We start from the raw sequence: 14,394 nt of genomic DNA on the forward strand, positions 1-14,394 counted from the left end.
GTTAAAAGTTCAGCACACTCTGTTTCGGCAGTCCAGGTTCACAAGTTCAGATCCCGGGTGTGGGGCTACTCCATTCATCGGCTATGCTGTTGTGGCTTCCCAGATGTGAAATAGAGGACAATTGGCATGGATGTTAGCTCAGGGCTAACCTTTCTCAAGCAAAAAGATAGGAGTATTGGCATGGGATGTTGGCTCAGGGCTAATCTTCCTCATCAAAAAACAAACAAACCAAACAAAAGTGGATTTCTTGTAGATAACATACACTTGGGTTCTTGCTGTTTTCCTCAATGTGAAAATCTCTGCCTTTTAGCTGAGGTGCTTATACCACTTATATTTAATGTGATTTAATGATAGTCTCCATTTTAAATCTATGATCTTCCTAGTTTTTACTTGTTTCATCTATTCTTTGTCCTTTTTTTTCTCCTCTTCCATCTCCTTTTGCATTAACTGAATATTGTTTCAGTATTCCACTTTTTCTCTTCTCTTGGATTATTAGCTACAAGTCGTTTTTATCATTTTATCATTTTAGTGGTTACATTTGGGTTACAATAGATCAGTTGAACTTATTACACTCTACCCTCAAGTGATATAACACTTCACATATAGTCTGGGAACCTTAAAAAAGGTACGTCCATTATTTCTGCTCCCAGCTTTGGTGCTATTGTTTCATATAGTTTTCTTCTAGCTATATTGTGCATGTCGCACTATAGTGTTATTATTTTTGCTTTAAACTCTCAGCTCACCTTTAACATGATTTACATAATTTAACAATTAAATATATTTATCAACATAGTTACTATGTCTAGTGATCTTCATCACTTTGCACAGATCCAAATTTCCAGCTGATGTCATTTGACTTCTACCTGAACAGCTTTCTTTAACAATTTTTTGTAGCACAGTTTGTCTGATGATGAATCCTTTCAGCTTTTGTATATCCGAAAATGCCCTTTTTTGTCTCAGCCTTTCTAAGATATCTTACTGGGTTGACTCCTTTTTCTTTCAGCACTTCAAGGATTCCTCTCCCCTGTTTTCTTGTTTGCCTTGTTCCAATGAATCATTGGATGTCATCCGTAGCTTTGTTCCTCTGCTGTAACCTGTCTTTTTCCTCTGGCCACTGTCAAGATTTTCTTATAATCATGAGTATTGAGAATTTGATCAGGATGCACTTTGGTATAGTTTTCTTCCAGTTCCTGTGCTTCAGGGTCTTTGGGGTTCTTGGATCTGTGGATTTGTAGTTTTCATCATGTTTTCAATATTTTCAGCCAATTTTTCTTCAACTACGTTTTTGCTTGGGGATTCCACTTGCAAGTATAAGAAGCAGCTTAAAGTTGTCCCACAGTTCACTGAAACTTGATTCATTTCCTTCTTTCAATCTTTTTTTCTCACATTGTTTCATTTTGGATAGTTTTTATCACCTTGACTTCAACTTCAATAAACTTTCCTTCTGCAATGGTTAATCGGCTCTTAATCTCATCTAGCGTAACTTTTATCTCAGACATTGAGGTTTCATCTCCAGAAGTTCAATCTGGATCTTTTTTTTTTTATCTCTCTCATGTTTAATATCTTCTCTAGCTTCTTTTTCACATAAAATACAGTTACAATATCTATCTGAATATCTATGTCTATTAATTCTATCATCTGGGTACATTGTGGGTTGGTTTTAATGAACTGATATTTCTCATCATTATGAGCCATGTTTTCCTATTTCTTTACTTGACTTATAACGCTTTATTGATGCCAAATATTGTCAATTTTACATGTTGAGTTCTGGATTTTGGGGGGATATCTATAAATACTCTTAATCTTTCTTTTGGGATACAGTTAAGTAACAGAATGATCTTTTCAGGTCTTGCTTTCAAGCTTTCGTGTTCAGCACCAAACAGCAGTTAGTCAGGGCTAATCTTTCCCAGATACTGAGGCAAGAGCACCTACCTAATGACCACTGAATTAGGAGATTTTCCCGTTTGACTGGTGAAACCAATCACTTTCCTCGGCCCTCTGAGAGCTCTGAGGCTCATTCCTTCTAATAGTTCAGATGGTTCTTTCTCCACCCTCAGGAAGTCTCCTCACCCACAGACATTTATCAGTACTCAGTGATTACTTGACGGGGCCCCTCTGCACATCTCTGGATTCTCTCCCTGTCCAGTGCGCTCCTCTCCAGTACTCTGCCCTGTGATCCATAGCCGCCTTGGCTTCTCTGCAGTCCTAGCTCCATCCCATCAACTCAGGGAGACAGGGGGTTCTGTATGGGTTCCCCGTCCTTGCACTGGGACCCAGAAACTCCTTCCAGGCAGTAAGTGACAGCAACTTTAGGGTTCACCTCATTTGTTTCCCTTCTCTCAGGAATCAATACACTTTCTTGTCTGGCATCCAATGTCTTGCACACCAATGTTTCAAACATTTTGACCCATGTTTTAAATTGTTTCCAGCAAGAGAGTTAATCTGGTAAGAGGATGCTGCAAAACGCCCAAGCATGATTCAGCGCTGCTGTGCAGAGGGTCAGTATGAGTCAGAATCCACTTGACAGCAGCACCACCAACAACAAATACAACCAGTAGGTTAAAAACACAGTTTCTCAGGAAAGTGACCTTATGTTTGTGGCAAAGCTTACAGACATGCTAGGACTGAATCAACCAAGTAACACCAGTTCAGAAGTCATACAATGCATATGAAATGATACCAACAAAATCATATGTGACTGCGGTAGGCAGGATTCTAATATACTCCCTCCTGAAATCCCTGCCTCCCGGTGTAGAATCCTATATAATCTCTGAGATTCTGACTATAAGGGGATATCACTCCTGTGGTCAGTGTACATTATATGTTAACGTACAGTGGTCATTAAGAAAGGGACATTATCTGGGTGGGCCTAACCTAAACACATGAGGCCTTTAAACGGGGTCTAGAGGTCAGAGACAGAGGAATTCCGAGACTCAAAGTGTGAGAGTGATGCTGAGGGAGAGACACGCTCCAGTGATGACTTTGAAGATGGACAGGACCACACAGCAACGAATGCAGGCGGACATTAGCATTGGAGAACCTATCCCAGCTGCTACCAACAAGAAAAGAGAATGACTACAGTCCCAAAACCCCAAGGAACTGAATTCTGCACAACCACATGAGCTTGGAAGAGTATCCAGAGCTCCAACGAGAGTACAATTCAGCAGACCCATTGATGTCGGCCTTATGAGAACCTGCACAGAAAACTCTGATGCACTGCTCCGGGATTTCTCACCTACACAACTGTGAGCCAAGAAATGACTGCTGTTTTAAGCCACTAAGTGTGTGGTGATTTCTTACACAGAAATAGAAAAACAATGTGCTGATCATAATTAAAAGTAAACTAGGAATCAAAGACAGAAAGATAACGGGAAAATTTCCAAACACTTGGGAAATGAACCACAAAAGTCAAAATAATTCGTGGGTCAAGGGAAATTAGAAAATGTTTTTAACTGATCAAACATGAAGTATGCAACATATCAAGGTATGTGGGCTGCATCTAAAGCAGTGCTTAGAAAGGAAGGCCAGAACGTCACTGCTCATAGTAGAAAGGAAGAAATGTCTCAGTTTAACAATCTAAGCTTCCAACTTAAGAAACTCGACAGAAGAGCAAAACAAACCCAGAGCAAAGAGAAGACAGAAGAGAGAAGAGTGGAAATCAATGAAGTTGAGAAAGGAAAAACAATAGAGAAAATCAATGAAACTGAAAGCTGGTCCTTTGAAAAGAGCAAATGATTGATAAAGCTTTCATAAGATGGACAAAAGAAGAAAAATGACACAGATGACCAATATCAGATATGAAGGAGAGACCATCACTACAGATCCCTGACACATCACAGGAAATTAAGGGGCTACTATAAACAACTCTTCACACATAAATTCAACAACTTAGGTGAAAACTGACCCGCTTTTCAAGGACGAACCCCCAAAACTCATCAAGGAGAAAGAGAATAATCTTTGAGTCATTTTATAGCTGTTAAAGAAATGGATTTTGTAACTAAAACCCTTCTCAAAATATATACGCATGTAACATGGGAGCACCACAGGATATAAAGGAAATATTAACAGTCCTAAAGGGAGAAAATAATGGCAACACAATCAGAGTAGGGGAACTCAAACCCCACTTACATCAAGGATAGATCATCCAGCCAGAAAGTCAACAAGGACATAGGAGATTTAAATGAAACACTTGAGCAGATGGACTTAATAGGTATATAGAGAACAGTCTATCTAAAAGCAGCAGAATACATCCTTCTCCACTGCACATGGAACATTGTCAATAATAGACCACATGTTGGGAAACAAGGCAAGCCTCAATAAATTTAAGAAGATTCAAATCATACCAAGCACCTTTTCCAACCACGAGGCTACGAACCTAGAAACCAGCTACATGAAAAATGTTGGGGAGCTCAAAAATATGTGGAGACTAGACACCACACTACTGGACAACCAGTGGATCAATGAAGAAATCAAAGGAGAAATCCAAAAATACCTAGAGACAAATCAAAACACATCATCACAACTTTTATGGGATGCAGCGAAAGTAGTTTGAAGAGGGAAATTCATAACAGTACAGGCCCACCTCCACAAATAAGAAGAATCTCAAATAAGTAATCTTACACTGCACCGAACAGAACTACAAAAAGAAAAACAAACAAAGTCCAAACCCGAGAGAAGGAGGGGGAATAACAAAGAGTAGAGCAGAAATTAATTAAATATAGACTCAAAAAAGAGTAGAAAGGATCGATGAAACTAAGAGCTGCTTCTTTGACAAGATAAACAAAATTGACAAACCCTTGGCCAGACTCACTAGGGAAAAAAGAGAGAAGGCTCAGGCCAATAAAATTAGAAATGAAAGAGGAGAATTTAGGATGGATGCCACAGAACTACAAAGGATTATAAGAGAATACAATGAAAAACTATATGCCAACAAATTGGCATACCTAGAAGAAATGGGTAAATTCTTAGACTCATACAACCTCCCAAAACTGAATCAGAAACAATAGACGGTCTGAATACACCAATCACAAGTAAAGAGGTAGAAACAGTAATCAAAAACCTCCCAAACAACAAAAGTCCAGGACCAGATGGCTTCTCTGCAGAATTCTACCAAATACTCAAAGAAGAGTTAATACTTATCATTCTCAAGCTATTCCAAAAACTTGAAGAACATGGAATGTTTCCTAACTCATACTCAGGCCAACATTACCCTGAAACCAAAACCAGACGAGGACAACACAATGAAGGAAAATTACAGGCCAATGTCACTGATGAACATAAATGCAAAATACCTCAACAAAACTTGGCAAACCAAACACAGCAATACGTTAAAAGGATCATACACCATGATGAAGCAGGATTTATACCAGGGATGCAGGGATGGTTCAACATCCACAAATCAATCAGTATGATACACCACATTAACAAAATGAGGAACAAACACCACATGATCATCTCAATAGATGCATAGAAAGCATTTGACAAGATCCAACATCCATTTAAGAAAATAACTCTCAGTAAGGATCTAGCCTGGGATCCTAGTGGTTAACTTCAGCATGCTCCAGTTTGGCGACCCTCACTGGATTCCCAGCACAGACCTACAACACTCATCAGGGGTCATATTGTGGAGACAACCCAATACAACGTAGAGGAAGATTGGTAACAGATGTTAGCTCACGGAGAATCTTCCTCAGCAAAAAAAGAAAAACAACTCTCAATAAAATGAGTATAGAGGGAAAGTACCTCAACATAGTAAAGGCCACATATGACAAACATCATACTCAGTGTTGAAAAACTGAAAGCTGTTCCTCTGAGAACAGGAACAAGACAAGGGCGCCCACTCTCACCACTCCTATTCAACATAGTACTGGAGCTTTTGCCCAGGGCAATTAAGTTAGAAAAAAAATAATAAAAGGAGTCCAAATTGGAAAGGAGGATGACAAACTCTCATTGTTTGCAGATTGTATTTCAACACGATCCCATATATAGGAAACACTGAAGTATCCATCAGAAAACTATTAGAAATAATCAACTACAGCAAATTTGCAGGATACAAAGCCTAATTACAAAAATCAGTTGCACTTCTATACACTAAACACAAACTAGCAGAAAAAGAACTCAAGAATTAAATCCCATTTACAACTGCAACAAAAAGAATAAAATATCTAGCAATAAGTTTAACCAAGGAGGTGAAAGACTTATACACTGAAAACTATAAGACATTATTGAAAGAAATTCAACATGACAGAAAGAAATGGCAAAATAATCGATGCTCATGGATTGGAAGAATAAACATAGTTATAACGTCCATATTACCTGAAGCCATCTACAGATTCAATGCAGTACCAATCAGAATCACAATGACATTCTTCACGGAAATACAACAAAGAATCCGAAAGTTTATATGGAACAACAAAATCCAAAATAGCTAAAGCAATCCTGAGAAAAAAGAACAAACCAGCAGGCATCACAATCCCTGACCTCAAAATATACTACAAATCTATAGTAATCAACACAGCATGGTACTGGCAAAAAGGCACACACACAGATCAGTGGAACAGAACTGAAAGCCCAGGAATAAAACCAAACATCTATCGACAGCTAATCTTTGAGGAAGGAGCCAAGAACATGCAACAGAGAAAGAAAAGTCTCATGAATAAATTGTGTTGGGAAAACTGGACAGCCTCATACAAAAGAATGAAAGTAGGCCATTATCTTTCACCATACACAAAAATTAACTCAAAATGAATCAAACACTTGAAGGTAAGATCTGAAACCATAAAACTCCTTGAAGAAAATATGGGCAGTACACTCTTGGACAACAATCTTAGTAGCACCTTTTCGAATACCACGTCTACTCAGGCATGGGAAAGGAAGGAAACAATAAACAAAAGGAACTACATCAGACTAAAGAGCTTCTGCAAAGCAAAGGAAACCATGAACAAAATGAAAATATAACCCACCATCCTGGAGAAAACATTTGCAAATCATATATCCAACAAGGGGTTAATCTACAAAATGTATAAAACACACATACAACTCAAAAACAAAGGAACAAATGACCCAATCAAAAAACGAGCAGAGGATATGAAAAGACATTTTTTCCAAAGAAAATATACAGATGGCCAACACGCACATGAAAAGATGTTCAACTTCACTAGTTATTAGGGAAATGCAAATCAAAATTACAATGAGATATCACCTTACAGCTGTCAGAAAGGCCATAACTATGAGTACAAAAAGTAACAAATGTTGGAGAGGATGTGCAGAAAGGAGAACCCTGATACACTGCTGGTGGGAAGGCAAACTGGTACAGCCACTATGGAAAACAGCATGGAGATTTCTCAAAAATTAAAAATAGAAATACCACACAATCCAGCTATCACCCTACTGGTATTTATGGAAAGAACTTGAAATCAACAATCCAAAGAGATTTAGGCACCCCTATGTTCATTGCAGCATTCTTCACAATTTCCAAGACAAGGAAGCAACCAAAGTGCCCATCAACGGACAAATGGATAAAGAGGATGTAGAATATATATACAATGGAATACTGCTGAGCCATAAAAACACAAAATTGTGCCATTTGCAACAACATGGATGGACCTTGAAGGTATTGTGTTAAGTGAAACAAGCCAGACAAAGAGAGACAAACATCTTTGATGATTTCATGCATATGTGGAAGATAAACACATGGATAAAAAGGACAGATTAGTGGTTACCAGGGGTGGAAAGGGTTGGAGGGTCAGTGAAAGGGGTAAAGGGACACATATATACGGTGACCAATAAAAATTAGACTATGGCTGGTGAGCACGATGCAGTCTATACAGAAACTGATCAATAATAATGTACAGCTGAAATTACACAATGTCATAAACCATTATGACCCCAAGAAAATAATGTTTTATTGGGGTCATAATAGTTTACATCAACGTGAAGTTTCAGTTGTACATTATTTCTTGACTGTGACCACATAAGTGCTGCCATTCACCCACTGTGCCCACCCCCGACCCTGCTTCCCCTGGTAACCACCGAACTGTTTTCTTTGTCCATATGTTTGTTCATATTCCACATATGAGTGAAATCCTCTGGTGTTTGTCTTTCTCAGTCTGGCTTATTTCTCTTAGCATAATTCCCTCCAGGTCCATCCATGTTGTTGCAAATGGGATAATTTTGTCTTTTTCTATGGCTGAGTAGTATTCCATTAAGCATCAGGGAAATGCAAGTCAAAACTACACCAAGCTACCACCTTACACAGCTTAAAATGGCCATAATCACTAAGACAAAAAATAACAAAAATTGGAGAAGGTGTGGAGAGAAGGGAACCCTCACACACTGCTGGTGGAAATGCAAACTGGTGCAGCCACTATGGAAAACAGTATGGAGATTCCTCAAAAAACTGAAAATAGAACTACCATACGACCCAGCTATCCCACTACAGGGTATCTACCCAAACAATTTAAAATCAACCATGCAAAGTAACATATGCACCCCTATGTTCATTGCAGCACTATTCACAATAGCCAAGTCGCGGAAACAATCCAAGTGCCCATCGACTGATGATTGCATAAAGAGGATGTGGTATATGTATATAAGATAAAATAATTTTTTGAAGAAAACCCTTGTGAAACAGAAATCTCCAGACCCAGACAGAGTCACCAGCAAATTACTGCAAACGAGTAATATCATTTCCATACAATCTCTTCCAGAAAATAGAAGAGGAGGGACAATTGCCCAACTCAACTTATCAGGCCAGTATTACTTTGAAACTAAAACCAGATCAAGACAATGTACAAACACTACAGACCAATATCGCTCACGAATACAGACAGAAAACGTCTCAATGAAATATTTAAAAACCAGAAACAGAAGGATATAAATAGCATACACCATCACCAACTGGGGTTTCTCCCAAGAATGCAAAGCTGGTTCAGCATTAGAAAAGTAATCAAGGTAATCCACGATATTAACTGTCTAAAGAAGGAAAACCACACGATCAATTGATGCAGAAAAGGCATTTCAGAAAATTCAACCTCCATTCACTATAAAAACTCAGCAAACCAGAACAGGGACCTTCCTCATCCTGATAAAGGGTATTTACAGAAAACCCATAGCTAACATCATATGTAACGGTGAAGGAGGAAAGGCTTCCACCCCGAAATCTGCAACAAGGCAAGGATGTCCACTCTCACCACTCCTATTCCAGGTCTGGAAGTCCTGATCAGCACAAGAAGTCAGAAACAGAGAGAAACGGCATACGGATTACAAAGGAGGAAAGAAAATCGCCCTTATTGCCAGATGGCATGATTGTCTTTGTGGAAAATCCAAGGGAATCAGCAAAAACACTCCTAGAATTGACAAAATGGGATTAGAAAGATCACAGGTTGCAATATGACACACAAATCTATGTATTTCCAATACACTAGCTATACACAATCAGAAACTAATATTTTTTAAAATACTACCACTTTCAATAGCTGCCCAAAAATCAAGTTATTGGATGTAAATCTCAAATAAATGTGTACGAGCTGTGTAAATAAACTACAGCTGCTCATGAAAGAAATAAAAGAAGAAATGAATAAATGTAGGAGAGTCTTCCCTGGTTGTGAACTGGAAGTATCAGCATCTCTGCAAAAATGATATGAAATTCAAAAGCAATTCCTATTGAGAGACCAACCAAACTTGTAGATCTAGAAAAGCGTAGTCATAACTATTCTGAAAAAGAAGAAGAAAGTTGGAGTAGTCACATTACCCAATTTTCAGAATCACGGTAAAGCTAATGTAACCACACCAAACTGGGATCCCTTACCTGATGTGCTTAAGAGCCAATTATTACAGCATCAGCTTTTGAAAAGGGACTAGAGCTTTATTATGACATTGATCTGCAAGGTGACAGGAGGCATCAGCTCTCAGATCTGTCTGCCCAGCGAGGGCTTGGGGCAAAATTTATGGGATGAAGGGCAGGACAGTCTGAAGTGTGGAGACAGACGACTACAGGTAAGCGGAAGTGAGGTAATTGATGATCTGTGCAAGTGCAGTCCAGCTTCAGGGCTCTTCATCCGACACATGGTCACAAAACGGTGCTATTAGCATGATCTGAGGGTGGAGTTTTCAGCCTCTTGACGTCAAAAGCTCATTTATCGGGCATTTATGCAGGCCCAGATGAGGAGTTGGTGGTCTCAACCGGCTGGAACTGGACTAGGGGTCGTTTCTCAGTTTCTGAAAAACCACTCTTAATTATTCTGTTGATACGATGGGGTCAGTTGAAATGGTCCTAGAGGGCCTGTGGTTACACCACATTAGCAAGAGAGTGTGGTATTGGCAAACGGGTAGACAGAGATCAGCAGAATGCAATGAGTGCAGAAAGAGATCAAAGAAAGAATCAGGTGTTTGTAATGGTGTCAGATTAATTGGACCGCCACATGCAAAAAGTAACTGATCTCAACTAAAACCTCACATCTTATACAAATATTAACTTAAATGGATCATAGATCTAAAGGTAAAATGTAAATCTATCAAATTTTTACAAGAAAACATAGGAGAAAGTCTTCCTGACCCTGGGTTATGCAAAGAGTTCTTAGAAATTATATCAAAACCATGCCCATTAAAGGAAACTTAGACTCCATCAAAATTAAAAACTTTTGTCCTGCAAATGACACTCTTAGAAAGTCAAAAGATGGATACAGACCCAGAGAAAATATTTGCAAATCATATGTCTGACAAAGGACTTGTGTCTAAGATACACAAACAACTCTCAAACTTAACTGTAATGAAAACAACCCAAATTTTAAAATAGGCAAAAGATGTGAACTGAGACTTTGCCGGAGGTAGACAGCAGGCAAACAAGCACAGGAAAAGATATTAATTCTCACGAAGATCACCCTCCACTGCTGAAGAACCTGACTCCAAGTATTTCAATGGCCACTTAAGATGCCTGAAGCAACTCAGGACTCCTAAGCCGTCATCACTCTCTCCCCTAGTGGTGCTTTTCCCCAAGGCACCCCCAGAACTGATCAGTCACCTGAGAGAAGAGGAAAACTCCTTAGACCAAAAGGCAGCCAGGTATTGGCTTCCCCACCCATCCCACACAACCTCCAGCCAGCCAATAGAAGTAGCAAGACAGAATAGGAGGCGGGGCCTGCCTGGTCTCCATGGTAATCCCTGGCAGGTGGAAGTGAGGAAGAGGCTCAATGCAGCCTTGGTAGCACTGGATGCAGATGTCTTAATGGGGGTATTGAACGGTAGGGAGGGAATTCATGGGGGAACATGGTGGGAGGAGGAGAGTTAGAGTCGGGAGTGAGGGGTCCAGGGAGTGTCATAAGGGGGTGCTATGTGTAGAGAAGTATGTAGAGGGAGGATGTGTTTCGGAGAAGAGGGAGGCTGCTATGAGCAGACAGAGAAGGAGTCCAAAGGGTCAGGAAGCTGGTTACAGAGGGACAGAGATGGTGCTGGAGGGTGACAGGCCTTGTAATGGGACATATGAGTGCACAGGGAGAGGACTTAGAGCTCTAGGTGCTCAAAGAAGGTCTTAGAGGAGCCAAGTGAGAGGTTATGGGGGATGGGGGAAGGGAGGAGCTTATGGGTGAATAGTAAGGGTCAGAGCACGACCTCACAACGTCATAGGGACCAAGTGAGGGATATTATAAAAGCGACAAGCAGAGAGCTATTGGAGACATTAGAGGTTTCATAGGGTGAGAGATTTATATGGAGACAGTGAAGGTTTTACAGCTGACAAGTGAGAATGTTACAGCGTTGAGTGAGCGTCTTCTTGTGGAGTGTTTATAGGGGCAGAGACAAGGCTGCTTTGGGGAATGATGAGGGTTTTATGGGAACAAATTGTGATACTGGGTCACCAGAGGTTTCAGGGAGGCCTAGTGACAGTCATCAAAGTCAGTAAGGGATTTTGGGAGACAGTGGAAGGGGCAAGAGAGACATGCTATGGGGCTCTGCAAGGCAGTTTTAGAAGATGGTGGAGGTTATAGGAGACAGAGAAACGGTAACAGGGAACAGAGAGGGATTACAGGGCATGGGGATGTGGGGAACTGGGAGTTCTACAGGACAGAGAGGTATCAAAAGGGGATGCGGAGAGGTTAGAGGGGACATGGTGGGAGTTAGACGGAGTCAGTGAGAGTTTTAAAGGAGTCAGTAAAGAATTTATAGGAGCCAAGAGGATGAAAAGGAGGAGGTCAGAGGGGATGGTAGAGACCAGAAGCCATACTGAGCCATAAACCATTCCTTGCCTATAGGCATTTTAAAAAATGTGTGAGGACTGTTGTGAGCCTGAGGAGTCTGAGAGGCCCCCTAGGGACCACTTCGTGCTGTCACTCGTGGCCTACCTCCTGTGTTGCCCCTTAGGCACTGCGGCTTTGTACTATTCTAGGCAGGTGAGAATCTGCATCATGTAATTCCTCCCTTCCTCTCCCTCTCCATCATGGCCCTTTCCCTGAACCAACTTCATCCACGTTCTTCCTCCTGTGGGTTCAGGTCCCCACCCTGGTTCCTTATAGTCCCATACCTCGATCCCATCCAACAACACTTTCAAACCCATCTACTGCTGTTATCTCTCCCCACAAACTCAGACAATGCGCTACAACTATAGGAATGAACACGCCTTGGCAGTCAAGTCCTCATGGATGGCCTTCAGATTATCAATTGCATCAATTATTCTGGCATGCATCGGTACGGCCAGCATCTGCTTGATGCTCACAGTGGACACGTTATCTCGGTAACCTGCTCTCCAGCTCATGAACAAACCACCAAATATATACAAAAGCATTACTTACATGGCTCAAAGTCTCCATTTGGGCCCAGTGGGACACCAGTTCCTCAATGTCTAGACTGCCAAGTGTTGCCAGCCTGGGCCATCTCCTTGAGGTTGTTGAGGTGGGAAGGAAGTGTAGCTATGGCCACCTATTTGACCTGAGCTCAAGACCAACCCTTGGACCCTAGCAAGGGATGGGGGCCATAGGGGAGAGGGTAGGGCACTGTTTCCCCAGGGAAGCCTCCCCTCCTACCCACATTCACGCATTCATGCCATATATCTACTTATGGCAACCACAAAGGGCCTTGAACATGCTGCCTGACTCTGGGGACATAGCAGTGACCACGTCAGATCCAACCCCATCCCCTCACAACTCACCAACCAGGTTTGCAGATAGACACATCATCAAATAGTGACAGTTCAGAGTGGTCCAATCTCTAAGGGGAACCTAGGGAGGTGGGTTGTAAGAGGCCAGACCTGATCTGGGGAACTCAGATCTAACACAAATCCAGGGAGTCAGGCAGCTGTCGGTGAACTGGTTAGAATTGGCATCAGGTTATGACTGTAGAGACTTCCCTAACAGGTATGGATTGCCTCCTCTCCCAACTTTCCCCCCAAATCTTGTCATTCACTAATCACTCAACAAATACATTCTGCACCTACAATGTACCAGACACTGTACCAGGAACTAGGAATGCAACAGAGCAACATAAGAAGATCTCTTTCTGATGGAGCTTACATTCTTGCAGAGAATAAAACCAGAAACAAATAGACCTCAAACACACAAGATAATTACAGGGAATGGTAAATGCTATGGAGCAAATAAAACAGGATAATAAGCTTAAGCAGTGCCAGTACAGGTCCACCAACCATTAACAGTTTGCAACTCGATAAGTGCAAAAATTGCCAGTAAGTGCTTCCAAACCTACAGCAACTTGACATTTTCGTGACATTCAAGTATACGATCAGGAGCCCTTTCTAGTTGCACACAGTATAGACCCAAAGGATCAGTCCATCACAGATTGAAAATATGAAAAACAGTTTCTACTCCACAACGACAATAGTTTCAGAAGCACTGCGCTAGTGGGCAATGACATCTAGAAGGTATAGTGGTTAGGATCATCCTCGCAGCTGTAACACATAAACCCCACCATGTCAAAGCTCAATAGGAGAAGTTTATTTCACAATCACAGGACCTCCCAATGTGGGCATCAGCTGGCTCAAATATTGTGTCAGGGATCGAGTCGTTTTCCATTCGGTGATTCCACCATCTCCTAAAGGCTCAGGGTCCTTTGAATCCAGGCAGAAGACAAGAGAGTGGAGAACCCCTGCTTGCTTCTTAAAATGCTTGGCCTGAACATGAACCTTGGACACTCTTGGTGGGAATGTCAATTTCAATAGCCATGATGGATAACAGTATGGAGGTCCTCAAAAAATTAAAAATAGAACCACCAAATGCTCAAGCAACCCACTTCTGGGTATATGTCCAAAGGAATTAAAATCACTGTTTCAACAAGATCTCTGGACTCCTCCTTCATTGCAGCATTATTCACATTAGCCAAGATATGGAAACAACAGAAGTGTCCATCAACAGATGGATGGAGAAAGAAGATGTGGGATATATGTACACAAAG

General features: G+C 41.0%; 1 long non-coding RNA gene across 2 annotated transcripts; it reads left to right on the forward strand.

Moving 5' to 3' along the window:
• The first annotated feature begins 1,003 nt into the window (after positions 1–1,003).
• Positions 1,004–14,276, forward strand: LOC102150958 (uncharacterized). Of its 2 annotated transcripts, XR_011422313.1 has the most exons (4): positions 1,004–1,096; positions 9,906–9,996; positions 12,246–12,383; positions 12,579–14,276. It is a non-coding gene; the product is annotated as an uncharacterized lncRNA (long non-coding RNA). The 2 variants fall into 2 exon arrangements; XR_002810679.2 differs by lacking the exons at positions 1,004–1,096; positions 9,906–9,996 and adding an exon at positions 11,176–11,240 and having other exon boundaries at positions 12,579–12,781.
• Positions 14,277–14,394: the final 118 nt, after the last annotated feature.

Source organism: Equus caballus, chromosome 10 (assembly GCF_041296265.1).
Source record: "Equus caballus isolate H_3958 breed thoroughbred chromosome 10, TB-T2T, whole genome shotgun sequence".
NCBI lineage: Eukaryota > Metazoa > Chordata > Mammalia > Perissodactyla > Equidae > Equus > Equus caballus.